The 27278-nt window shown below is 56.7% G+C and overlaps 1 protein-coding gene across 3 annotated transcripts in view; it reads left to right on the top strand.

Moving 5' to 3' along the window:
- Nucleotides 1–27278, top strand: part of LINGO1 (leucine rich repeat and Ig domain containing 1) — a 115729-nt gene that overhangs the window by 11894 nt on the left and 76557 nt on the right. For 2 of the 3 annotated variants that reach the window (XM_038184910.2, XM_027465653.3), the window contains exon 2: nt 2646–2767. The exons of the other annotated variant lie outside the window; for it this stretch is intronic. The gene's annotated coding sequence lies outside the window, so the exon portion shown is untranslated. The remainder of the gene's footprint in view (nt 1–2645; nt 2768–27278) is intronic. 3 annotated transcript variants of the gene reach the window in all.

Below are 27278 nucleotides of genomic sequence, written 5' to 3'. Positions count from 1 at the left end.
TAAAGTAAATTTAATTGTAATTGATAAATTCAGTTGGAAAATCTCATTTGTTTGGGCAAGTGTAAGGTCTTGATTTGTTTGGGGAGTTCATTTTATTTTCTCTGCAACTGTTGGTGACTGTCTGGTCAGCAGTGTGTGTGAACATGTGTGAGCTCTCAGACACAAAGCAGTAACACAGCCTGAGACCAGGGCTGGATCCAGGTGCACCAAGGCTCCAGAAGGAGCCTGCAAAGCCATGGGGTCTGCTCCTGGCCTCATGACTGAACGGGAGGGTCCTCTTCATCCTTCAGGCCTCCAGTTTCTGTAGGAGCTGCTTGAGCGCCATTGCTGAAGAAACTTAACCTCTGCTGGAATAGCTGGATCAGGCAGAGATATCTGACTTCAGCTGTGTGTTGTAGCACTGTGTAAGCAATCCTGGCGTGACTGAAATGTGGGCCTGCCACCCCTGGGGGGTCCCCACCTCAGTGTGACTGAAATGTGGGCCCCTGGGCGGGCTGCCATCTCAGCGGGCCTGAAGGGCAGGCCTCCATTTTGACACCAGCTGGCTGCCTGGGTGTGCAAGTGAGTCTCACAAGCAATTAAAAGGTACTTCTAAAATCACGGGCTGACAAAAATATTCTCTGGGAGATTTATAAGCAGGCTGGCATTCCCTGAAAATGAATCCTGGGTTGTGTGTGTAAATGAAACTGGCTCCAGATGGGCATCGTGCAGTCCAAAGCACGCGTGGTTCTCGGAGGGGAACTTGCCCCAGTTTATGTACAAAAATGACTCCCCTTGAAGTTTGTAAGAAAAATGCTATTGCTGTACCCAAGGTGATCCTCCTAAACAGTTTTCCTTAAAGTGCTTTTGGTTTTTGATTGCAAAAAGAAAACAAACCCAAAGTACCCCAGACTCAGCGGGATGCCTTCTTTAGTTGTTGTAGTGCATCTGTACTGAGTCACAACCTCAGAGCCTAAAAGAATCCCAGGAAAAGTTAAACACAAATTAAAAATTTTAAGAGAAGTTAACTGATGGAGAACCTAAACCACCCCAGCATTTGTATCTCTTGTATACTCTTGTGCTACTTCTATCTGATAGAGCTGGAGGTTGCAGATGACCTAGGTTATTTTTCTCATTTACCACTATATCTTGCAGATAACCACTATGAACAGAGGGAGGAAGTTGACTCCACCACTAGCCCTGAGTCTGAACCTCTCAATTCCACTAGAAAGGAATTTGAGCTCCCTAGCACTCAGCAACAAAAGAAAATGTTAAGAAAAATGAGAAGAAAACAGTAAAAACTACACTAAATTGTCCACTGAGAGAAGCTGGATCTGATGGCAACCTTGTCTCAGTCCATTTTCCCTGGAGTGCAACCAATTTTTTTACCTCCCAAACTACTGGGGGAAATGAAGAATTTATGGAGCTTTGGATAATAAGAAAATTATAACCTAACCTCAGCTAATATGGGCCAGCTTCTTAGAGCTGTAGCACCAGAAGAAACTTGAATAAGGCTCTATGACACGGCCAAGTGGTCAGTAGAGCCAATTCCAAATACTGACGTTAGATCACACAGGGTTTCTATTTTCAATGCTATTTTCCAAGTATGTTCTAGAAAAACAGATTGGACTGAAGTTTATGCATGCAAACAGTTCAAGGGTGAAAAACCAGCCAGCTACATGGATAGACTGAGAACTCTGTGTAAGACGTGCAGAAATAGATAACCCTGCGAAGCAAGCAAGACCTGCACTTGTTTCAGTTCTTGTTCAGGGCTTAGGTTCTAAAATTTATGAAAATATTCAAAGTACGATACAGTGATTGGCTGGGAAGGAGAAAGCATAAAGGAATTACCAGCTGCTCAACAATTTTATAGCACAGCTAAGAAAGCAAAGGGGTGAAGCTAAATCAATGGCGCTACAAATTCAGCAATTAGAAAATGCCTGCACCCCATGTAGGCAGAGTAAGAGTAAAATGTCTGGCCCCTGAGGGCAATTAGGTTCAAACCCTGTTCAACCTGTGCATGCTGACAATCAATGCCATTTTTGTAAACAGCCAGGTCACTGGAAATTAGAATGCCCTCAATGATTTTGCAACACTAGCCCACGTTTTTCTTCTGGCGCTCACAGAACTGGTGCTTTTGGGCCACAATCACATCACCCATAGCACAGGACAGCCTGAGGGACCGTGACAGTGCCCCAGTTCCCTTTAGACCCCTCTGTACTGCATTTAAATGGCCATGTTGCAGGAAAACAAAACAAAACAAAAAGACCCCTGTAACCTGTCTCACTGGTACTTGAATGCCTGATACTCTGATATCTTGATAATGAATGTCACCTCCACCTCTACTGTGCTGAGTCCTGAGAGCTGCTGTGTTTAGGCTCCCAAATATCACCCTACAGCTGTCAGGAGCCCCTCGGGGGCTTGTGGACATGTGTAGGTGTCTGTAACTTGGTGCCTTGAGGTGCATGGGACCAGCAAGGGTCCCACCTGATCTCCTGGTTTCCCTGATGGCAATGGGAATAAGAGTAACAAGGAAAGAAGTTGATATTTAAGTATGTTCTTTCTCGTCCTAGCTTTATTGTTAAACTCGCAGTGGTCACAAGCTGGATGGGGGCTTGAGGTCTTGCTTTCCCATGCTGACATCTCCTGTGCCTTCTCATCCGCAGCCCCCTGTGCCCAGGAGCCATGAGCTGCCCCCAGCACCTGCAGAGCCCCTGGAGCAGCGCCCTGTGTGCAGCCCCTCGGTGCTGTTAGGCTCCCTGCTGCAGCCTCCTGCATCCCTTCTCAGGTAAGGACCGTGGCTGTTCTGGCCGGGAACAGCAAACGGGTGTGCTAATGTGGGTGAGAGTCTGGCTGGATTTTGGCTGGTTGTGTCTTCTTCCTTGTCCAGGAATGAACTGGGCTTGGGTGGGACTGGTACCTTCCGATTGTCTCAGCTGCCCCAAAATGGTGTTTGGGAAGGGGTTTGTGTGTCCTCTTGCTACCTCAGACTGCCTGTTGTCTTCTCTCATATCTGCCCTTTGTGATAAGATTGTTTTAAAGGTTTCTCAAATACATTGTGCTAGGTTTATGGGGGATACGTGGGGCTGGCCGTGAAATTGTTCTCAGCTGAGGCGTAGATATTGGGTTTAGAAACCAAAAGCTTGGTTTCTGGTGTTGTGGGTTTTGAGGCTTTTAGACCTCTTTGTTTTCAAGCCTCTCCTTGCAAACAGAGGTGTCAGATATGTGTGATAACGTGTGAGCATTGCTGCTTCTCAGTCTGTTTAATCTCCTATGCAGACAAGCTGGGCCTAGCAGAAAGATGTGGGTGTCCTGAGCATTTTGTGGGGTGGCAGAAGGCACAAAGCAGCAGGTCTCCAGCGATGGTCACAGCAGCTCCAGTGAGCCTGAGCTGGGAGAGCAGCCTTTTCCCAGCTCAGCACACCCAAAACCTGATTTCCCACTGGGTTTTCATGGCTAGGCTTTTCAGGCAAGTCTAATACAACTTTTCTCCTCTGAAATCTGCCAGCCTGGTGTGCTTCAGCCCGGTACATCTACACGCAGCCACGGGGAAGCAGGGGCTGGTTAGCGCTGACATCCCCGGCCATAAATATCTCGCCCTCTCTAATCCTCCCTGTAGCTTCAGTGCTTCTGCTTTACTAAGAGTTATTTGACTCTCTGTGCTGCACTTCTTAGACAAATGGCTTTTAAATAAAACCCTCTGCTAACTCGTTAGGCCTCCTGTCCAGGTCACTTCCTGGGCAGGTGATTTATGGGGCTGCGTTTAACGTTTTATTAACTCGGAGTCGCTGGGGCCGGTCAGTCGGAGGCCATCCCGTTGGCTGTGGCGAGCTGCAGCCCGCTGAATCGGGCTCCCACCGCCTCCTCTGCTCCCAGAGCATCCGTGGGGTGCGAGGAGGGGAAAAGCTGGAGGATCCAGAGAGGGAGGGAGAGATCTGGGAGGGCTGAATGAATCGTGTGAGGGTTAAAGAGATAATGGAGCTTTAGATCTTATCTGGGGAGCTGCCTTATCTCCTGCTGTTCCTACGTGAGTGCTTGGCTGCAGCAGGGATGGGAGAGGAGCCCGGGGGCTTGGTGAGGAGGTGGTGTGAGGCTGTGGGCTGCTCCCTGCAGGGCACGGCTGTGGGAACAGCCCTGCTGGGATGTGCCTCTGCTAAACCCTTCCCGCAGCACCGCCTGCCTCCTTGCCATGCGCGTGCACGAGCCCATTTAGCTCCTGGCTTCCCTCCAGCCTTTCCCCTGGCTGTGCTCCTGGCAATCTGTCTGGGCCAGTCTGCTTCCCTCTGACCCCAAGCCCTGCCCTGAAGCTGGCTCCGAAAGAGCCCCGGCATGGGGAAAGCTGCTGGGGCCTGAGTGAGCTTCGCCTGGGGAATCCGGACCTCCCGTCGGCAATGTGAGGCTGCAGCAGCAGCTTTGATTATCTCTGGGTCTGTTGCCGCTCTCCCCCTGTGCCCTGTCTTTGTTCCAGCTGTGCTTGGAGATGTTATTCAGTGGAGTTTTCCAGCTCTTGGTAACAGGGGGAAAAAAAAAAAAACGAACTCCTGCACAAGCAGAGCTAATGAGCTCTCCCTGGAAATAAAAGCATCCCGAGGACAGCCCGGCCATACAGAGCAGCCCGTGCTCAGCAGCTCCTTCGGCTACTGAGCCACGTCCTGGTGCTGGGCACCACGAGGAGGCTGTGGCTGCCCATCCTCCCTCACCCATCGCCCCTCTGAGGGCTCAGGAAGGCTGGGATGTTGTTTGTTCCTCTGACCCTCACTGCGTGGGGCTGGGATGCAGGTTTGGGAGCATCCCTGAGCACCGTGGGACCTGTGTGCTGCCCCAAACCCTGATGTGTGCGTGCTCACGGGACAGGGTGAGGAGGGGAGACGCATCCCATGGATGGGGCTGGCTGTAATTGTTTAGAAGTGGGTCTGGGTGATGCCCTGGCTCTCCTTGCCTGCAGAGCACTCCCCCAGCATGGGTGGGTGCGAGGTGAGGCCCCCCGTGTGTGCAGGGAGAGCGGAGCTGCTGTCCCCGAGGTTGCCAGGCGCGTGGCCGGGAGGGAATTTATCTCGCAGCTAAGCAGGCAGCTGAAAGCTATTGCTTCTGATGTGCCTATGATTTGCTGAAACCTGTGTCTCCTTTGTCATATTTCTGTCTGCCTCAGCCTCAAATCCCAGAGCAAAGTCTGAGAACTTGCTCTCAGGGAGGAACGGTTTTTTTTCCCCTCCACCTTTAAGTATTTACTCTGAGCTTTCAGGATGCGTACCCTGCGGAGGTCCTGCCAGCCGTTCCTGCAGCCAAGGGGCACTGCCTGCCTGCCCTCTGGGGTCCTCCTTTGGCTGCTTTCAGGTTTTTTGGGGTCCCTTCACAGCAGCTGCGGGTGCAGCCCCTCCAAACATCCACCCCCTGGGGGCTTGGGGAGGGGAATCTGAAGCTTTGGAGCTGTTCTTGGGCAAGGGGCTGAAGCCTGACCCATTTGGCGAGCTCCAGTGTGGGCTTGGCACATGCTGAGGCACCAGCTTCTCTGCGTGCCGCCTGGGTTCCCGGTCCTCAGCAGCTCTCGGAGCAGCTGCTGGAGTTTTCCTTCTGGCCTTACAGCTTGTGCCAGCCTCCGAAGGTCACACCGGTGACCCAAGCAATGCCGACTGCCTTTGCTGTGCATCCTGTACTGCTGCCTTGTGCCCTGCCGTGCGTTTTGGAGTGTCCCCCCCCTTCCTCTTCTCCCGCTCTACTTCTCCTCCAAGCCTTCCTGCAGCCAGCACTCGGGCAAGCTGCTTGAATTCAGGGGGAGCAGCTCCTTGCTGGAGGTGAGCGCTGCTTAACTCCGGGGCGGGAGCAGGTTTCACAGTGGCTCAGCGAGGGGCAGGAGGCTCTCTGCCTTTCTTTCCGGGTGAGCACACAAATTGCAGCAGCTGAAGGCAGAGGTAGCAGCCCCAGCCACCAGCACGGCGGCTGTCAGTGAGGCTTGTCCCTGTCCCTGTCCCTGTCCCCGCTGGCGGTGCTCGCCATGCGCTCCCAGGCCCTGTGAGCACGCGGGCAGCGATGCAGAAACCCTCTGCGGGGCCTGGGGTGTGGGGGCAGGTGCGGCTCTGCTGGGAGATGCCCTCAAACCATCAGCAAATGGAAGCAGAGCTCAGCCGGGGAGGTTTTTCTGAGGAGGAATAAACGCCAGGCGGGTGCAGGGCTGGCAGTGCAAGCCGAGCTCCCGTAAGCTGCGAAGCGGTGGGGCTGGGGCTGGGGCTGGTCAGCAGGCTGGCTCCAAGACCGGCCCTCTCAACTTGTGCCCGCTTTGACTCCAACAGCCTCATTAGCAGGGAAGTGTCCCTGAGATGAGGTCCGGGTGCAATTATCTCCTGCTGCCGCTATTGTGGCCGTGGCATTGAAGGTTGGTGCCGTTACACCGCGTCGTTGCAGGGCTCTTGTGCGCGGGGGAGCGCTGCCCGGAAGAAAAAGTCAAATTAGAGCAGCCAGTTTTTATTTTTTTTATTATTTTTTTTTTGAAAGAAGCTCTCATTAGCAGCCTGTTCTCACTTGCTTGCCTCGTTGCGTTGGGGTGGCTACGGCTGTGCGGGCCCTGTCCCTTCCCTCCCTCCTGCCTGACCTCCGCGGTGGCCGTGGCACCCTGGGCTCTGGGATTATTCCGAGTGACACATCTCCGGGGCTGGGTGGAAGGCTGAGCTGTGAGACGTACAGAAAACATTTCCTCTGCCTTTACGTTTATTCAGCGCTCTCATCCGACCTCCCCAAACCCCGCGGTTCCCTGTGAGAGGCAGGGAAAGCTCCCGGAGCGCGGGCGGGGGAATCGCAGCCGGGTGTTGCAATAACTTGGGAGTGAGTGGCTGGGATAAGTCATGTCCCAGCGTCAGCCCGGAAAGATCGCTGAGCTTCAATAAACAACGGCGTGCGCTGCGGCTCCGTCGAAGCCAATCCTGCCTGGTGCAGTGATTCATGGATTCTTCCGCCAGGAAAATCACCTTGGTGGTGGCTGGTGCGCGGGTGCCTGCCCGCCGCCGTGAGTAATCCCCCCCGCAGAAGGCACCGGGGAGGGGGGTGTGAAAACGCTGAACTTCTCCCGATGACTGTATCCTGCCACGGGAGGTGGGCAGCGGGAATGTCAGCAGGGGTGCCAAAGGAGGTGAAGCTCAGCAAAAAAATAAAATAAAGCGTGGCATTGAGGGCTGGGTGAGGCCAGCCTGGAGAAGCTGGGGCTCCCCTGTGCAACGTGCTGAGCTCTCCCCTGGGAGAGGAGCCCGAGCGCAGCGATAGTTTGATTTGTTTTGCTCCCTTTCGGCTGCGGGCTGGAAACCGGGAGGTGGCAGCGTGCGGCTGGGGGTGCGGCGTGTGTCTGGGTGCTGCCTGGAAAAATCTCCGGTGCTGCTTTGAGAAACGCTGGGTGGGCTGGGGAAATGCCGGCCGCGAGTCATCGCGGTGACTGCTGCCGCCTGCGCCTCGGGGGCGGCGTCCCTCTCCCTCGCTGCGGCTCTGTGGGGTGTTGTTTGAATTTGGGGATGGGTGCAAATGAGTTGGTTGGACTTGCTTTGATTTCGTGCCGAGGTGGGTTGGGTTTTTTCAAGTCTCTGGATGTGAAGGAAAAGGCATGTGTTTGAGCAAAATGCCACGTTCCAGGTGGCGTGGTGGAGGGTGGAGCAGCAATGTCCCCCCCCCCTTCTTGGCTTGTGCATCTGGGGTGGGTTTGGGGGGCAGGCAGACCTCATCTGTACGTTTTCAGGAAGGGTTTCAGCATGAGGAGCCAAGGATCTCTCCCTGCAGGCTGCACAGGTAGGAAGTCAGCCCGGAGGTCGGGCCAGCCCCAGGGAGCAGCCCCGCAGGGTGCTGCTTCTGCTGCAGAGGCCGAGTCCCAAGGAAAGGTCTCCGAAAGCAACCTGTGCCTTTTGGGATCCCCTTGTGGATGCTTCCTTTAGTGCAGGAGGTCTCTTACACCCGCACGAAGCAGCGCTCTGGATTTAGAGGCCGGGCAGCTCTGGCTGTTCTCCTCCCAGGCTGCTGTGGGCACCCTCACAAAACCCCGCTGGGAACCGTGGTGGGCTCAGCAACGCCTCCCTGCAAAGCAAAGGGAGCGTGGCTGGGTATGGGGGAGATCTGACAACACTTCCTAAAGGCTCCAGGGCTTCCCCGGCCCAGCGCTGATGGTGCAGGGTGGTGGGAGCCTTGAGGAGCTGTGTCCCTGTGCTCCAGGGGAGAGGTGGCATGGAAACATCGGAGCAGCTCCTGTGGGCAACCAGCCTGGAGGTCGGTCCAGCCCCAAGACCCAGCAGGAGGCTGGCACGTCCCCGCAGTGACACCCTGAGGCACCGTGGCTGTGCCCGGATCCTCTGTGACATTTCAAGGGTTGTCCTTGGAGGGTGCGTTCCCAAATCAGCATGCCTCGCTCCTCCCCAGCCCTCTCTGCGCCGCGGTGCCCATCACGTATGCATCGCGATGCCCCTGTACTTCTCTAAGCCCAATATACTTTGAATTACTGCTCATCTATTCCTCTTGACATCCTCACGCTCATAACTAGGGAGCCTGCATTACCCGGGCGCGCATCTGTCAAGCTGCGTGTTCCTCGGCCATTTCCAGAGATACATAAAATTGCCCGTGTTTATGACATTATTGACAACCCGCCCCGTCTCCTTCCCCCTCCCCGAGCCCAAATGGCTGCCTCGCTTTATGAGGATTGATATTTGGGCAGTAAATATTTTAGAGCCTCATCTGATGAGTGTGTCTGTGCGGGTGAATACATTTCTGGCTGAGGACAGATGTTGGAGCTGTCTTCATTGGGGATGCAGGGCCTTGGCTTCCCCTCCTCACCCTTTGCAGCAGCTCTGCAGCTCCTGGGGGAGCGAAGGGAAGGGAAAAGCACCTTCGTGGCTGGCAGAGCTCTGGGTTTTTGCTAATCAGTTGCTGCAGGGGCCTGAATCCTGTCAGCAGCAGGGTGGAATTGCTACGGGCAAGGCGTTACCCTTCTCCAACCCATGAAAAGCTGCAGTTCCTGCGGTGCTGGGGATTAGGTCCAGCCCTTTGGGAAAAAAAAAAAAAAACAAAAGGGAAAAGAAGACTAAGTCTGTCTGGGGTTTCCAAGTGATGCATTTTGATTTTGCTGTTCTGAAAAGCCCCTTTATCTCCAAAAGTTTATGAACACACTTTGGCAAACCTCTCAAAAGAGGGAACAATTTGCGAGTGGCATGGTCCGGGTGACCTAAACAATTTTATCTTGCTGAGAAAAGCAAAGGAGCCCGTTCTCTGCTCCTCCGAACCGCTGGCTCCCTTTTCCTTCAATCAGCAAAACAAAACGTGCTGCCTGATTGCTGGGGAAGACAAAAAGCAGATGCAGCTCGCACGGAGCGAGCGGTGCTGCAGCCGGCTGGCGATTTCGGGGTGCCCTGACTGCGCCGTGCCTCGGGGCAGCACAGGGCTGGGGGCACACCGGGGTGTCAGCGAGCTTGTGAAGCACAGACTGTAAGTCAGCTGCCTTGTGCTGCCTTTGGCTGCTTTTTTATTTCCATCCAAGCCTGGCGTGAGTGCATTGAGATGTGTCCAAATTGGTTGCCCAAAGGGACTGGCCCAGCAAAGGGCACAGGGGAAGCGATAACAGCCACACATGGGGCTGTTTTCCCCCCAGGGCTTCCAGCTCCTTTTCTGTGCCTCTATGCAGCCACGGGACAGATTTGCAGAGGTTTGGGTTATTTTTCAGTGGAGCTGGGTGTGGTTTCCCCTAATCCTTATTTACCAAGTTTCCTGGGCACATTCCTCCCTTCTTGGCGTCGGTTCTTTTTTGGAGCACTTCTGGGCCTGGGTGCCTGCGCCTGGGCGCTCTCACTTGAGATTTGAAGCTGCTGTGTCGGCAAGGGGCTGTGCGCATCTCCAAGGACACCTGTACAGGACACGGACTTGTAAAAGCACTGGCGAGAGGAGAAGGCATCGAGCTCAGCTCGCAGTGACTTGGTGCCTCTGGCCCTTGCAGCGAGCCTCGCTGCAGCAGCCGTGCGCCGAGGTGAGGAGTTCAGTGGCCTCGTTTGCGTGCCGATGAAGGATGCCACCCTGGCCCTGGACAGTCTCCTCTTTTGTGGCGCTCTAGTATCTATTTATTTATGATTTCCGTGGGTGGTGTTTTGGATGATCTATTGAGCCAGAGTGAGATATTTTGAGGCACAGTGAGATATTTTAAAAACATCTCATCACTCTGGAAATATCCATGGTGCGATAGCTGCGTATTAGTCATTCCGAAAGGGAGTGATTTCAATGAAAGAAAAAACATCTCATCTTGTCAGAGCATTTTCACTCACTGTCTGCCAGGCAGCTGCTGTCAGTCTTCAGCCTCTGTTGCTGGTTTTTACTCTTCTCTAGCTCTGCCCTTTTATTTTTTAACAAGAAATAAAATAAACCCTATAATGGATATTGGGGGATATGAACTCATCAGCTGTCAGTAAGAAAGAGCCTTTAAAGAGACGCTGTAAAACCTCTTTGCTCGGGATTATTTCCAGTGGGATTAGTCCTCCCGGGGACTAGCTCCGTGGGGAAGGGGAGACTCCTCCTCCAGGTGCTGGACCTTGAACAACAGCCCCTGTCTGCGCCGTGATTTATCCCCCTGGAAGGTGGCAATAACTCCGGTGCTGTCACACACCACTGGGGACGCGGAATTAGGCTTATGGAGAACACGAGCAGAGGAGGTTTTCTCCTAGGGAGGGAAAAAAAAAAAAAGCTGTAAGGGAACGCAAATGACAAGGCACCATCCTGCAAGAGGGCAGAGAGCAGCACGAAGCTGTTCAACAAACGAAGAACCAAACGAGCTGTAAAAACAAACCAACCAACCAAAAAAACGCACCGATGTGGCAGGAGAGATTTTCGGGGGGAGGGAATCTGCCATAAATCACCCAATATTCGGCTTCGCGCCACCATTGGGGAAAACCTTCCCATTCTGCTGGTCTTCGCTCTAGTTTCCATTGCCTCATGTAACCAGGAGGTAGCTGCTGAAATAACTCCAAATTAGCCCTTTGTGGCTAAATGCTTTGTTGGAATTGGGGTGGGAAATCATCGTGTGTAGACCTGAAGTCTCATTTCAGTGGCACGGTGGTTGTGCGAAGTGACCGTGCCGTAAAAGGGTATTTTGCTTTTCAGCTATTACCATGGTAAAAGGTGAGAAAAATGCCTTTTTCTCCCTTAAAGAGGATGTGTTTTGAAGGGGGGACGTGCTCCATCCTGAAAGGCACAGGATGGCATGGTGGGTGCTGATGGCAGCGCCCCCAGGCCCCTTTTCTCTGGGCACGGTTGCTTTAGACGTGGCTGCTTTCCCTGAAACCTGCTGCTTTTCTGCCTGGCAAGCCAGGTTGCCTTGGCTACTGGGCGAGAGAAGGAGTAGCCGCCTTCTCGGGGCCTTTTTGGGAAAGCAGGAAGAAATGACCTCGAGCTTCCCCGTGGTGGCATCTCGCCGGAGCTGGGGGCTGCTGGCCGTGTGTCCTTGGTCCCGGCTCGCTGCGTCCCCGTGCCATCCCCTCCTGCCGCCGCAGCGAGAGCCGCTCCAGCCCGAGGTTTAAAATAGAAGCTATTAAATAAAGAGCAGGGGAGGGAGGCAGCGGCCGAGGGGATGCTCGGGCAGGGAGCAGGTCCGTGCACTCGCCTGGGCGCCGTGCCGGGAACGCGATTCGTACGGGGCAAAATCCCCGCCTGGTGTAAGGGGAGGGAGGCACCACAGCGAGCTGGTGTGGGTGGGGGACCAGTGCCACGAGCTGGCCAAACCCGTGCGGGATGGGCTGCGTGCTTTAAGGCTCTTTTCTCCTGGTGCTGGGCTGGGCGAGGAGCCTTTTGCATCACGCTGCTGATGGCGAGCGCGGCCCCCTCTGCGCCCCCCACGAGCCTGAGTCAGCAGTGTGCCGCTGCTGTCGTCGTGCTCTTTAAAAAAAAATAAAATAAAAAAAAAATCAGTATTTAAAGTATTTAAACAGATGGGAAGCCACAAAATACAGTCGGTGTACGGATCGTGTTTCATGACTAACAAAATATGCCAGGTAGGCCGTTCCACTTGAGATATTTTCAGGAATATAATCACTTTCACACATCTTCATAAATTTGCCAAAGTGTTAGTTTTCCCCCATATGGATCTGGGAGGATGCAGCATGTCATGACTGTTGCACAAGCATCTTGAATGCCGGGCCTTCGTGTTCCTCCCTCCCAAGGGCTGTGGCTGCAGGGAAGGTTTGGTTCCCGTTCCCCACGCTGCCGTTGGCACGGGCAGGGCAGGGGGGCACCGTTGGTGCTCCTTGGAGCCCATCCCAGGCGAGGAAGGGAGGCAGAGTGGCAGGATGGGAAAACAGGGCTTGAATTTTTGGCAGCCTGAGCAAGGCTGACTCCAGTGGGGAGGAGAAGATGCTCTGGGGGAAGCCCCAAAGGCCTCGTTCTTCCCGTTGGGGTGGCGTGGATGCTCCAGCACAGCCGTGGGGTAAACAAATGCAAAATATTTTGAGTTCATGCAGCACTGGATTGTTTTTTCTTTTGGTCTCATGGAAAATTAAATATAAGGACCTGTTTTCTGCACGTTATTGATCTCTCACTCAAAATCTGGGCCCTTTTCCAGGAAAAACGAGCCCTTTTGTGAGCAAGGAGACAGGCACCTTCCCAACAAAAGTCAGCCTTCAAATCCAGCGTTCTGCGTGAAACCTCGTGTTTCTGATAGGAAAATGGGAATTTCACTCAAATTTACGGAGAAGTGGTGCTGGAGGGAGGGAGGGAGCCTGCCCTGAAGGAACTGATGAGCTGGGGTTGGTGAAGGGCTGGAAAAGCCCACAGAAAAGCAGCCTCCTCTCTGGTTTCGAGTAGCCCGTGCTGTGGGGCTGGAGCGTGGCTGTCCCGCTGGTGGCACCTCACCCCTGGTGGCCCTGCAGCCTCGCACAGCCTGCGAGGGCAGGTTGGATGCTTTCTATAGCCCTTCCAAGAGCTTGCCAGTTCAGCTGCTGGGCTGGTGCAAACTGGTGAGACACCGTTACCCTCCCTGGCTGCTCCGCCGTGGGGCAGGCTGCGTGCTACCTGCTCGCTCCGTGCTCAGATGAGCTGGGTTTTGCCAGCGGTGCCTGGCAGGTGAAATCATGAAGTGCCTGCAGCTCGTTTATTTGTTGATAAAGCACTTGGGAATTGCCTGGGAGGAGACAAGTTATGCTCCTTTGGATGGTGCTGCTGCGGGGATGCTGGGCTGGAGGGCAGGGCTCCCAGGCTGGGTGTCCTAAACGCGTGCTAATGGCACGGCCCCAAAACCCTAACGGGGTAGGAGGAAGGGTGAGGGAAGGTGGATGTCCCCACGGCTGCTGGCTCCGGGACATCGCCTCGAGTGCTGCAATCTGCTGTGACACTCGCTGACCTTCTCTAAAAGGTTGCCCACAAAGTTCACCCTGTGCCCCCTGGCCCCCAAATCCCCCTCGGCGGGTGCAGGCGGCCTCGTGTCGGAGCACGGCGCGCTGCCGGGCGGGCTGGGGCTGGGGGCTGGAGGTGGCTCGTTTTTAGCAGCGCGCACGCACGGAGCAGACAGCTTGGGCCAGCTCCAAAACACTTCCCACGCCCCCGGGCTGAATTTTAAGAAGCTGGGGCATCTGCACATTCAAAACGCTCCGAAAAAAAAAAAAAAAAAAAAAAAAAGAAAGGGAAGAGGAGGGGGGGGGGTAAAAAATCCCAAAGGCGTGCAGAGCACCCACCAACGGATGCCTGGCTGCGGAGGGGAGCTTGTTTCAAAGGCTGAGCAGCTCCGAGGCTCTCTCCGGAGGCGCAGGTGAGCGGTGGAGCCGCGGCCGTCGGCTCGCCCTGACGCTGCTCCTGCTCGTGGTTGAGAGGGGGACATGGGAAGAGGAGCTTGAGCCATCCGGGACCTGTGTCTGGGTGAGTGTCTCTTCCTACTGTTCGTTTGGGGTGCTGCAGCCTCCCGGCAGCTCCTTGAGTTTGGGGCTGCTGCGTTGCGAGGAGATGGGGACCCCCCATGGGGGCTGCCGGGGACCCTGCTCCGGAGGGTTTGTCCCGGTGGGGGGGGGGGGATGTACAGAGGGGAAGGGGGGTTTTGGGAGCTGGCCGGCCAGCACAGCTCCCGGCGGCGTGCTTTGGGGCCGGCTTCCCCTCCAAGTCCTGGCTGAGCACCGCCAGGCTGCGCTCCCTGTTTGGGGGCAGAGGTGTACACCTGGAGAGCAGGAGCAGCACATGGAGCTCCTCGGCTTTCCCAGGGGGGGTTGATGCAGGGCAGGGAGCCCGGCTCTGCGTGCTGTCGAGCTGCTGGCCCCCTGCCTGCGGCATCGAGTCCTGGCAACCCCAGGGATGCTTCAGCGCCGCTTTTGGCATCCTCCTGTCCCCTGTCCCCCAGCCCTGGGGTGGGAAGGGGCGTTTTGCCCCTGGGAGGCTGTGCCGGGGGCTCTGCAGGGCCCTGCCCGCTGGGCTGTGTGGAGGAGGAAGAGGAGGAGCGGGCAGCGAGGAAGGCAGAGCGGGATGGGGAGGCCCCGCGTGCCCTGGGGGACTGGCTCGTTCCCGCTAATTAGCGGTGTAAGCAGGCATCAGCAGCCGGGCTCCTGGCAGATAATTACCTTGCTCCGTGCAGGGAAGGGAAAAGAGAGCCTGGCAGTCCACAGGGACTTGCAAACCCTCCCCATTCTTGAACTCATTTGGGAAAGGCAACCCAAAAAAAAAAAATAACAGAGAGAGGTATTTTAACAGGGCTATTTCTGCCAGGCAGGCAGGCCAATTTGTTACCCAAGTGACACACTTGATTTTAACTCGAAAAATCAAGGGGTTTCCAACTGAATCTTTTTTTCCCTTTTCCCTGTACTGGGGGCTGTGCTGGAGCCCCTCATCCTCTCCACGTCCCCCCTGCGCCCTGCCAGCAGCCCCCTGAGCCCCCTGAGCCCCCCCTGCACAGCCCTTCTCCAGGAGCTGCTGGGCACTGCTGGCTTATGGGGTCACCGTGCTGGAAACCCCACAGCGGTGCTGTGCAACCCGGCAGCACCCTTGTGGGGCCGGGCTTCTCTCCACGCTGCTGGCCCCGGCCTCTTCCTCGAGGCATCTCCCCCAGCCCGAGCTGAGCGGGGAGGGATTTCTCCATGCGCCACCCCCAGGGCTCTGCTCCATGGGGGTCCCTTGGGATTAGCAGGGGCTTTTGTCCCAGGAGAGGGAACGGGGACAAATTGGCAGCCGTGGTGTTCCTCCTCTCCCCCCTGGCGGCCCCACCTCCCTCCCTGTTGGAGATTCAGGTCATGGCTGAATTAGGGCTCCCCGCACTGCAGAGGAGCCCTGGTTAAACTGCTTACCGCCAGTGGCACAGAGCTGGGGGCTGGCTGGGTGCCCCCCCCGTCCCCCTGCCCGCAGCTTCGGGTGGGTGCTGGCTGCACCCTCTTTAACCCGCCCTAAAGGAGTGATTTCGGGTGCTCCCTCCTGCTCTGGAGGGCTCTGGGGGGGGGGGCTTCTCCCCCTGCCTTGCACCCCCAGGTTGCCAACACGGAGACCCTGGGGGAGGCCCCACGTTTAGTGCTGCGGCTGGGATTAGGCGCAGATAAGGAGATCGATAAATCCCCCCCTCAGATCCGTGTGCTGGGAATGTTCCGGGGAAGGGGGCGGGAGGCAGCGAGCCCCCAGCCTGGGCGCTTCTTGGGGGGGCAGGGAGGGGACCCCAGCCATATCGTGCTCCAGAGCGCAGTGTCTGCATGTCGGAGAGGAGAAGGAGCCCCTGAAAGTAGGTCAGGCTGCTTTGCAGAGCCCCGGCTGTGGACAGCGAGCCCCAGCACCCGTAAAACCCCTAAAAAAGGATTTTTAGGAAGGAAGGAGGCGTGGAGCTGTGCAAGCACCTGGCTCCAGCTGTGGGGCAGCGCTGGGTTTTGGAGCCGCAAGGTGCAAGCAAAGCCCCCTCGGAGGGATGAGATGTTTCCACCCCGTTTCCAGCCCTTTCCAAAGGAAAACTGAAGATGCCCCCACCCGTTTTTAACCTAAAATAGCAAGAAGGGAGGTCTGCGGGCTGTCTATGGGGTGTGCAGGGAGCTGGGGTGGTGGGAGATGGCCACGGTCCCTCCAGGAAGGCTCCAGAGCTGCGTGGAGAGGGGAAAATGGAGACGTGCTTCTGCGGCAGAGGTGTTTTAAGTGCAAATCAGGAGCTTTTTGGTGGCAGAGCTGGGGAGCAGCGCCTTGCTCTGGCTGTAGGCACCTGTTGGGAGGTGGAAGCAAACTCAGAAATTGCTTTTGTGGCACCAGGGCAGGACTGGGCTGTGCTGGGGGAGGGATGCTGCCTTGCAGCGGTGCGGGAACAGGGCCACGCAGGGCCCCAGCCCCTCTCCAAAACGCTTGCCTTGTTTTGGGGCAGCCGTCAGGGCGAGGAGAGCCTTTCCCGGGTGTATTTTGGTCACTGCGGGTGTTGAACGGAGCTGTTCCAGCACGCCTGGGGAGGTGGCTGCTCAGACAGAGGGCTCTCCAGCTCCGTGAGCTGCTCCAGAAGCACCGGCTGCGTGTTTCCCCACCTCCTGCTGCTGAGCTCGACCGAAATGAGATCTGCCCTGCCCTGCTCGGCTCCTGCAGCAGCGCACACAGGGTCCTGCTGCTTCCCAGCACAAAGGGGGTGCTGGGGCCCCGCACAGCACTTGGGGCCTCTCGGTGGCACAGAGCTGCCCCCTTTTTGTGGGGCACCAGCACATCTGGGACGATCCCCGTGCCCTCCGTGCTGCCATCGAGGGGCGGCTCTGCCAGGCTGGCAGAGCCGGGTGGGGAATAAATCGAGTGCGGATATCCCGGGCAGGGCTGGGCTCTATTGATTGTCGATGAAAGGCTGTGTCATGATTTTTTCTCTCCCACTGTGTTTGCTGCAAAGTTGCATCTTGACTCCCGGCATCACCCGCTGACGAGAGAGCTCATTTTTCCCCCTTTAGGAGGAGGGGAGTGGGAAAGGAAATAACAAAGAAGAAAAAGGCAGGGCTGCACGTGTTCCTTCTAAGCTCATGAGGGATGCAGTGGCTTTGCTAAGCCACCACCCGGACAGCAAGCTGGTGTTAGCAGTGCAGCACGTTACAGCCAGCACCCCAGGTGGCATTGCTGCGTGGAGGTATCCCGTGCGGTGGCTCCTTGTTCCGGGACCTGCCCGGGCTTAGCGGGGATCCCAGCTCCCCGCTGTCCTCGGGAGGGACATCAGGGGGCTGGGGGCTTCTCAGTGCTCTGGGAGTGCCTCGTTGGTTTGCCTTCCATGACCACGAGGTCCCTTTGCAAGCCTTTAAGCTCTTGTTTAAAGCTAGGCGGCGCGGGACACCCTGCAGCTCTCGGAGCTGTTCCTTGTCCGTTTCTGCTCCCGCCCGAGCTGCGCTGGAGGAAGAAGCAGGAAGATCCTAATGGAGAGGTGACGTCTGTGTCAGAGCACTTTGGGAAGCTGCTGAGACATCCTTCAAGTTGCTGTTTGGCATTTGGAGCAGCTCTTTGCTCTTCAAGGCACCGTTTTTAATGATTAAACAAAGAAGGTTTGGAAGTGAGCGGGCACAGCGTGAAGCGCTTGGGGAGCCCGACTCTGCAGGGCCGCAGAAATTCTGCCGAGGCTTTTTTGTCTGCCACGAAGACGCAGAGAGGATCCAGGGCAAAGCACTGAAAGCAGCCAAAGGCTTTGAAAACAGATGGCTGCCGGAGAGCAGGAGAAGGGCTCGGGGAGGCCGTGCCTGCAGCAGAAGCGGTGTTGGGGCCCGGAGAGGACGCACGGTGCCGGGGAAGGGTTAACGGTGGTGCCTGAGCAGAGCCAGCGCAGCCCAGCTGAAGTGGAGCAGTATGCAAATCTACCCACTTCCATAAACTGCTTAATTAGGCGAATGTTAATGAGACGTTAATTACTGTTGTGCCGGCGAATCCCACGGAACGGAGATTATGTTTCTCTTCAAACATCCAGTCTTAATTATAACTTGCGCTTAATCCTGCCGCCGCACCAGGGACGGAGCCGGGTGCGGAGGACGAGTGCCGGCTCCCTCGGGTCCGCTGCACGCCGGGCGCTTGGTGCCGCCTCCTTTTCCCTGCCCCAGCCCAGCGCCAGCCCCTCGGGGTGCACATCGCTGGTGGAAATCCCGTGCTGAACGTGGAAGCTCTGGTCCTTTTCCTCTTTGTGCTCACCAAGCCTTCGGGAGCTGCCCCTTTCCTTGAGCTGGGGAGCTGGGGCGCACGGTGCCACGTCCCCCCGAGCGATGGAGAGGCTGCGCGTGGCCCGGAGACCCCCAGCACCTTTCTGGATGCTTTTCCATGCCCCACACCGAGGACGGAGCACAGAAGGCTGCATCCAGACTGGCAAGGCTTCCTGCTGCTCGTGATTTCCAGTTCCTGCGTGGGTTTTTAATCAATGGCCTCGTGCATCGCCAGCGCTCTGTGCTTCCCAGGGCCTGGTGTGCGCATGTGGGTTTTTTTTTTTTCTCCAGTGTGGATCCGACTCAGAGATCAGCGAGGGATCGTTGTGACAATGAGCAGAGAAATGGCAATTTCTGATTTTCACACCTATTTTTTTTTTAATACATGGCTTCCATTAATGTTCAGGGTACTGCAGCGCATCGGAGTGCTCTCAGATGAGATGTCAGTGAGCCATGCAGGCTGCGTCATTAGCTTTGTGCGTGGCTGTTCCTCACCCATAGCTGCTGGCTTTTTGGGGAAACCAGGAGATTTCTTGGGTCTCTGCTCAGTGCGGCGGAGCAGCGCTGGCTGAACACCACCAGCCCTATTTACCCCTCCTTGGGGTGAGATTCCCCGTGCTGGATGCTTTCAGTTGCGCAGGATCTCACCGTAGGTTGCATTTTTCCAAGCTGAGGCTTTGGTCACCATCCCTCCTCCTTGGCACCAAGAACAGGGCGCCCAGCCCCGCCTCAGTATCCCCAGGATTTCACACACGCAGAGAGCTGGGAGGGGGCCAAAATGCAGGCTGGGGACAGCTGCATCCAAGCAAGATATTTTTTTTAATCCCCTAAAAGGCTTTTCTGCGCGAAGAAACCTGTCCAACAAGGGATTTTTGCCTTTTTTTCTCTTCCTCTACATTCGACATCTATCAACATTTAAGTCCCCGCTAATTAATTACGAATTAATTAATCCCAGATCCTTTCCTTTAAAAAAAAGGAGCAGCTCGTTTGCGGCCAGGCTGTGCGTTAGCAGCGCTTGTCGCCTTGCAGAGGGGCTGCCGAGCACTTCACCAAATGGAGCCGCCGGGCTCTGCCGGAGCCCTCGGGGCTGCAAGGGCAGCGTCCCCCCGGCTCTGCCTGCTTTCTGCATCCTGCTCGGCCTCTCTTCTTGGCAGCTCAGCGCTGTGGATGTGCGGGGGTGCTGGGCAGGTGCGGGGAGCATCCCTGCTGGTCCTGAGCCCCCGCGGCCCCGCAGCAGGATCCAGCCACCACCCCGCAACCGCGCGTCCCCCTCCCACTGCCTCCCTCCCCGCCTTGTAGGAGCAAGCCTGGAACAAGCAGAGCCCGCTGGAAAACAAACAGATGCGTGGGAGGCCGTGGAGCTTTGCATACGATTTCGATGAAGCACGGCGTGGTTGTGAAACACCGGGGGTGTCAAACCTGACACGGGGAAACCGAGAGGCGCACTGCGGGACGGCACCGCCAGCTCTCCTGCTTCGGGTGGGACCTGTGGCCACGACGCTCTGGTGCCTCAGGGGAGAAATCCCAGCTGTTTCCAGCATCCTCTGCCCGGCAGCCACGTGCCTGTGTCTGGGCATTGTCGGGAGAGAAGCAGGCAGGAGAGGAGAAGCCTTCACCCGCACCCACGCTGGAACAACAACAGCGGCGGCGGTGCTCAGCCTGCAGCCTCCTGTCACCTCTAATTGCCACCCTGCACCTGCAGAATGGAGTGAAAGGAAGGGAGAGGAGGAAGCAGGGTTTGAGTCAGCCGCGTGTTGAAATCAGCCTTATTGTGCCGAGAGCCGGGCGTCGGGGGCGATCCATCGCTGCCGCACCGTGTGCCTGTGCTGAGGGGAAGCTGGGCACCGAAGGAACGCGCCCCACACGTTGTTACGGCCTGACAGCAACCAGGCAGGCAGAGGCGATGCAAAGGTGATTAATGAGAAAATTTGCGTTAACGAAGTGCAGCCATCTCCCGGTACAGGAAAACAAGTCCCCTTCCCCACCAGCCAGCGGGCTTGTAAAGTCGGGAGGGTGCTCCCCGGCCGTGTTGGTTTGTCCTAAGTGCCAGCTGATTTCTTTTCTCTTTACCTTCCTATCGCCCTGCTTGTTAGGGTGGGCAGTGGAGAGTGAAGAAGCAGCAGCCGGACCCGGGCAAACAGACCCGCCTCAGCAAGCTGCAATATTAACCAGCCTCTTAATAAAAAATACAGCCGCTGCTCGGGCGCCTCGTGGCCCAAAACGCAGGTGGGCTTTTTGGCTCAGTGGTGGTTGCTGGGGGAGCTTTTAGTTTACAACGGCTGAAACAAAACGGGAATCTATTTTTAATCCTTTCCTTTCCCCCTTCCCAACCTCATGGATGCTATGTGGGGTTTGCTGGGGATGGGGATGCCATGGCCTTGCCGAGACCCGCTTTGCAAAAAAGCCCGGCCTGGGCTCATCGCCAGGCGGGAGCCTTGCAGCACAGGAGGATTTTTTTTTTCTGCCAGGTTTGGGGCAGGCTGGGCAGGATATCCTCAGCCTGCATTTGGAATTGTCTACTTGCAGTCGTGCCCGGAGGCAAAGGTAAAGGCAGGGTCAGAGAGTTAGCTCTTTTCCAGCGCTTCTCAGACAGAGATTTAGGAGGAATTCCCAGAAAAGCCGGCTCTTGCAAAGCCCGTGCTGCTGACCAGGGGGAGAAGGGTGCCCCCCGGTGCTGCTGCCTGCTGTGGTTTGTCATGCGAGAGGCCAGCAGCGGAGTGTTCCCAGGCTAATGAAGATGTGCTAGAAAATGATCAGCTTTGCGAGCGGCGCGGGCAGCGGGGGCACGGTGAAGCTCTCAGCCCTCCCAGCCCTGTCGAGGAGGAGCTCTTCGTGCGGTGCTCTTCCTGGAAGGGCCTTCGCTCAGCTGCCTCGGGGGCTTGTCGCCCAGCAGCCAGCATCCTCTCCTCGGCCCCTGCCAAGCCACCTCCTTGGAGTGGGCGAGGGCTTGTTTGTTCCTCGGTTCAGCTGGGAAAAGTGGGAGGTGGAAGGGGGGAGCGTGGCGGTGACAGCTCCGGAGAAGAGCTGGAGAAACGCTCGGTATCCCAAATGGCCTTGGGATTTTGGCTGGCTTCGGAGGCTGCTTGGTGCTGAGGGACACGGCAGCAGCGCAGACGGACAGAGCCCGCTTGGTCTGGCACAGCACCACGCCTCGGCACGGCTCTGCTCCCTCCCTGCTGCCAAAAATCCCAGCAGGGCACCGGGTCGGAGCCAGGCTTCAGCCCCGGGTTCCCTGATGTGTCTGGGTGCTCGTGTTGTGCTGAACGAGCCGTGCTTCCCCTCCCAGCTCCCGCTGTGCTGGAGACGAGGAGCTCGCAGCTCTGCAGAGCGAGGTGAGGAGCATCCTGTGGGTGCTCGGCGCTTCCCTGCTGAGCCGTGCTCCTTGGGGATGCTCCTCGGGCCCCCTGCTGCCAGCCGTGGGTTCCCCTCCGTGCCGCTGCCAGCAGAAATTCCCCCGGCCCCTCCTGCGCCAGGCACGGGGCGTTTGCTCCATGTTGAATGCGGGCTGCTTATCTGTCTAGTTGTAAAGGAAAAAAACCTGAGAAGCATCCCTCTAGCGTCTGCTCACGTTCAGCCTCCATCGCAGTGATGGAGCGTCTCCTCCCTCCGGCCTGCCCCTGCGGCGGGGGACGGCCCGGCAGGGTCTGGGTGTCCCTGTCCCTGCCAGGCGGGTTGCACGTGTGTCCCCAGGGGACGGGCTGAGTGCTGCTGCTGCATGCAGAAAATAAGAAATCCTAAGCAAGCATGGAGAGAGGCCATTAGGGAGTCTCCCAGTTGCTCCTGCTTTGGCTCCTTTGGTTGTTTCGCCCCTTTCTCCTGCCCAAACGCAGCCAGGTCATCCCCTCCCCAAAGGGGAGCACAAATTTTGGGTCAGGGGATGGGACGGGACGGGACAGGAGGTGGGCACCCAAGCTGTGCTGGCAGCAGAGTGCCCGGTGCAGCCCCATCCCCTGGCCACGCCGCTCGGGAGCACACAGCTGCCTGTGCTCCTCAGAGCATTATCACACCCGACATGTTTTTTCCAAACATTTCCGTTCCGGCAGGCAGCACCGTGCGAGGAGGAAACCCATTTCGACAGCGGGTTCCCAACCAGCTCTAATCGCAAATGATGCTCGGAGTCACTGCAGGGGCTTGTTCCCCCACCGAGCTGTGTCAGGGCGCGTGCCCTACACGTGCGTGCCCCACTTTCTCTATCCATTGTGTAACAAATGACAGCGTGCCAGGAGCCTTCCTAAGCTTGCAAAATTCAGAGGAAAAGGTTAAAAAGGTCAGCCTTGTCTGCTCCAAGCCAGGAGGGCGCATCATAACCCTTCTGGCACCTGGGCAGCACCGGGGGCAGGGTTTTGTCACTGGGGATGGCACCAGGATGCATGCCCGGTGTGGGCAGGGGGTGCCGTGCTGCACCAGGGAGCTTTAGGCAGCCTGGGGTGCTCGAGTCGAAGCCTTCAGCCATGTCTGGCTTGCTTTTAAAAATATGTTTTCACTCTCGTATTTTTCCCTTTCCTCCCCTTCTGTTTTTTCATCCCCACACGGTTCATTTTATTTTTTTTCCACCTCTTCCTCCTCCTTTTCGTGAGCTATTTTCAAATGCCAGGAAGGGCGAGATCCGGGGAGAGGAGGAGTAGCTGAAAGGGAAAAAAAAAAAAAAAAAGAAAAAAAGGTGGTAAAATTATTTCACACATTTACGGGAAAAAAAAAAAAAAAAAAGTGTGGGTGTGGGGAAAGAGAAAAGCTCCAAATCCCAGAAGACAAAAAGCAACTTCATTCATTTCCTGACGTGGCTCGTCGTGTTTGTGGCGGCAGGTAGGGAGCTTGGCGGTGTTTGTGCAGCCCCCAGTGACTCCTCCCGGGGCTGGGTGAATAAATCTGCTCTGGCTGGGTTTCCTGAGCCCACGGCGATGCCACGCGGGGAGAAGGGAAGGGGGAGCTGCTGGGGAGCATGGCTCTGTGTCCAGCAAGGCCTCGGCTGCAGGAAGAGATGTTGCAAGCATCCCTGGCTTTGCAGGGGCGCTGCTTGTGCTGAGTGCCACGAGCACGGCGTGCTTGCTGGTTCCTCGTGTTTAATAAATGGGATTAAGAGCAGCAACAGCAGCGCTCGCTGAAAATGAGGAGTTCCAGGTAGCAGTAAACTCGTTAGATGGCAATAGCTCCTGCTACTCACTTGTTTTTCCATTTATCTGAGAAAACTGGAAGTAACCATGTCGTCTGGATGCGAAACAGTCTTCAAATTGGATTTGTTTGCTTAGCTGGCCGCGCTGAAAGCTCTGAGAGGCGATGTGCTGGGGAGCAGCACTTGAGAAGGGTGAAAACCAACCTCAAGGGCAGCTCTCCTGGGCTGGGGTGCTGTCAGGACACGGAGGGGACGGGATCCTGCCCTCTGCACGCCTCATGTTGCTGATTTGGGAGAGAACTGGAGTGGACCTGAGCCTGGAGGAGCTGGCAGGGTGCTGGTCAGGACCCCACCGTCACAGCCACCCTCCCCTTCCCCAGCCCTGGTGCCCTCCCGAGGCCGAGCCACCCTGGCTTTTGACACCCTGGGGAGGGTGACATTTGCTTGGCGAAATTTCCACATGGGGAAGCGGGCATTGCACCCCGAGAGCAGGCTGGTGTTTGGTATTTAGGAGCTGGGGCACTGGCATTTCTCTCATTGTTACCAGCCAGTGACTCAGACAAGGTCGCGTAGCCAGAAAGGTCAGGCAGGGCTCTGCTTTTCTGTGCCGCTTTTCTTTCTTTTTCTTTCCCTTTTTTTTTTTTTTTTCCCCCTCGAGGGAAAGAGGGATAAACAAAGCGAAGCCCCGCACCAGAACTGCTGATTGCCATTTTGCTTGCCCTAAAAGCGAAGGCTTTCCAAAGGCTTTCTTGCAAGGGCGTCGTCTGCGAGGTCTGCCTTTCCCTGATTCCGCTTGCAGCTCCCCTGCCAGCTCTCAGCCCTGCAGCATCTCCCTGTGCCCATCCTTCTCGTCCCTGTGCCCATCCTTCTTGTCCCTGTGACCATCCTTCTCGTCCCTGTGCCCATCCTTCTCGTCCCTGTGCCCATCCTTCTCGTCCCTGTGACCATCCTTCTCGTCCCACCTCGGTGCTGGGCAGCCCCAGCAGCGCAGCACCGGCCTCTCCCTCGAGGCTGAGCCGAATCCCAAACCTCGCTGTGCTTCAAGGAGGCCACAAGGACATCCTTTAAGCCCAGCCAGCTGGCTTTGTCCCCAGGGGCAGCGTGTGGCGGGTGCTTTCACACCGGGCAAGCCCCCACCGTGCCCGGGGGGCTCTGGTTGTGCCGGGGCCGCACAGATGCCGCCGGGGCCCCGGGAGCATGCGTGCAGTGGCTCAGAAGCTGGTAAATTGCGCCTGCACCTCGCAAGGAGCCGCGCGGGGAGCGCTGGCTGCGGAGATGTATCTGCTGCCACTCGGCGTGCTGAGCCACATTCATTAAGTATCTTTAAGATGGATACACCCCCCAGTTCACCTCCTGCGAAAGCCTGCGGATTTATTTCCTCCTGAACCGCGCCATCCATCACCGCTGACGGCCCCGCCGCGGCGCAGCCGGCATGCACCCCATGGGTGGGGGACCTCAAACCCCCGGGACCAGCACCCCCAGACCCTTGGGGTGCCAGGACCCCGCTGCTCTGCCCCCCGGCACTGCGTCCTGGGAGGCTTCCTCGCCCCGCAGACAGCCCCAGATTTTTGATTCTGGCTGGGTCAAAGCACCCTGCGCACTGCCAGCTCCAAGGCCCCCTTCGTAGGGGTGCGCATCACGTCCATTTGGTGGCTTTTGCTTCTTCTTCTCATTTCTTCTGATGCTTTTAATTTTTTTTTCCCATATCAGCCGGAAACCTGCAGACGATCCCCTAAGAGCAGAATAAAGAGACGTCAACCTTTCTCACACCTTCGTTAAGATGAAAATAACTTCCCGAACCCCTTACAATGCTGGATTTTGTGCCGCTTCTGCTACGCCTGAGTGTTATTTGACTGACTAAGGAATCTCGAAGCTAAGAAAAGAAAAAGGAAAAGTATTCTGGTAATAATAACAATGATAAAAACTGTCCCTGACTGCCGATAAGGGTCTTAGGAGTCACCCACCGGTGCCGCCTGGACGGGGGCTTTTGTTCCCCATCTCCCAGCTGCGGTGCTGGGCACGGGTCTGTGCAAAATGGGACATCTTCCTGGAGAAGAAAAGCATTGTGTGCCCTGTGATATGGAAATGAGCGGGGAGGTAAGGGCAGGGAGAGAGGATTTCTGATGGTAATGAGGCTTTCTTTCCCTGCACCGGGCCTGCCTTTCAAAGCAGGAAGAGGTTTCAAGGTGTTGTAGTCTTTCCCTGGGATTGTTTCTTCTATTTTTTTAACCCCCTCTTCCCCCTGAGATATCTGAAGGCAGAGATTTCCTCCTGCTTGGTACTCGTGTCTCATAAAACCGCCTTATTTCCGAGTCCCAGTGTGTCTGGGTTCAGCCCGCAGCCACCAGCCCAGCTGGACATTGATCTGCTGCCTCGGGGAGCGCTGCGCCATCCCAAAGCCCTTCCTCATGCCGGAGGCCGCGCGGGTTGATGGAAAGGGCCAGCCACAAATTTCCTGTGCCAACACTCACTGATGGAAAGCCGAGCTTTGGGCTGAGCTCAATTCGTCAGGTAAAATATGGGCTTCCTGCCGCAGAGGTGAACTCGCTCCCTGTCTGAAATGAGAGCCCACGGCCCCGGCTCCTGGGGGAACACGGCGGGCAGAGCCCTCTTGGCATCCTTCTGGGTGACAAATGGGCACCAGGTGAACAGGAGCTGCTGCTTGGCTGGCTCTGTGCGCGCTCTGAATTCCCCTGCGGGGGAATCAGCAGTGCTCAGAGGATGCCGGGAAGCCAAATGATGGGGTACCTATAGGGGAAGCTTCTGTAGGGTGGGTGGAGAATTTAGTGACCCCCTGGTTTTTATTCCAGAGCTCCCTTCCCAGCCGAAGCCCTCGAGTGGGCTGGTGGCTGCTTCCCCCTGCCCATTGCTGCTCGGCTGCTTTCTTTCATCCCTCCTAAGGAAACTCGTAGGGCGCTTAAATGCTCATTTGCATCCAGATGTGTGGATAGCTTTGGGGTATCTCCCTTCAGCGTGGGGTTGCGCTGCACATCACTGCGTAAAAGCTGACGTTTGGAGCCAGGCAGCCAACCACGAGGGCAAGCCAGCATTTGGCTGGGGCTCAGCCAGCGTGGGGGCATGGGGTGGCCCTGGAAGGGCAGTTTTCATCCCTAAAGCCACCTCCCTGCCTGCTCCATTTTGGGCATCTGTGCTTGCAGAACAGCCCTTTGTCTTCTCTGCTTCAGGCTGGAGGAGCTGGAGGCAGCTCTCCATGCCATCCTCTGGGCAGGAGCAGGGTCTGGGTGCAGGTCATGCACTTGTTCACCAGGCAGGGAGGATGCTGACCCCAAGGGGGTTTATTTGGGGGACCTCTTTCTGCAGGAGGTCTATAGGGCAGGAACCAGGGCAGGTTTTCCCTCCGTCCATCTCATCCTGCAGCCCTGGAGCTTGCCGTGTGCTCCAGCTTCCCTCTCTGCAAGCCATTGCTTCAGCCGAAGCTGAGTTTTTATTCCCGTGCTGTTATTAACTCCCTAGCCTGGAGATAAAGGCTCTTCTCCTAGTGCCTGAAGAGCGCTCGAAGCCGCGGTGCCGTGACCGCTCAAGTCCTTCACCGTTTCTGTCATGTCCCCAGATGCATCCACTCCAACACCTGGGCAGCCCAGCCGGCTGCTCTGTGCGCAGAGCCAGCAGAAAACATCCCCCCGGGGCTGTGCAGGCTGCACAAGGTCAGGAGCAGCCCCAAGGAGCCTCTTGGGGTCCCAGCTGGGGCCATCCAGAGCCACCAGCTCCTGCAGAGGCTGAATTTGGGCTCCACCAGCTCCAGGCTGGTAGTGCTGGGGGTGATGAGGTGCTGTCCCCATGCTCCCTGCCCGGGGAGGACAGCGTGGGGGCTGCTGTCCCTGCTGAGGGCCCCCTGGGGACGTGGTGTGGCTGGCACCTGCCCCGGCTGGGTCCGGGTGCCTCTCCAGGAACATTTCTCTGCTGGCATCGCCTCGCACAGGCCTGGCTGGATGAAATGGACTTTGCAGTCCGAAATCCCTTAATCTCCAGCATACTTAAGTGTATTAGCCAGATTACAGGAGTCATACGCACAGTAATTGCACTCAGCCGAGGACATGCTCGGAATTTCGTGCGGGGAGAAGATGTGTTGTGCTTCCTCCTGCCTCCCTCCC

The sequence above is a fragment of the Anas platyrhynchos genome, chromosome 11, assembly GCF_047663525.1.
Source record: "Anas platyrhynchos isolate ZD024472 breed Pekin duck chromosome 11, IASCAAS_PekinDuck_T2T, whole genome shotgun sequence".
In the NCBI taxonomy this organism is placed as follows: Eukaryota; Metazoa; Chordata; class Aves; order Anseriformes; family Anatidae; genus Anas; species Anas platyrhynchos.
The sequence above is the reverse complement of the archived record's forward strand: the minus strand, read 5'-3'. Positions and strand labels throughout refer to the sequence as shown.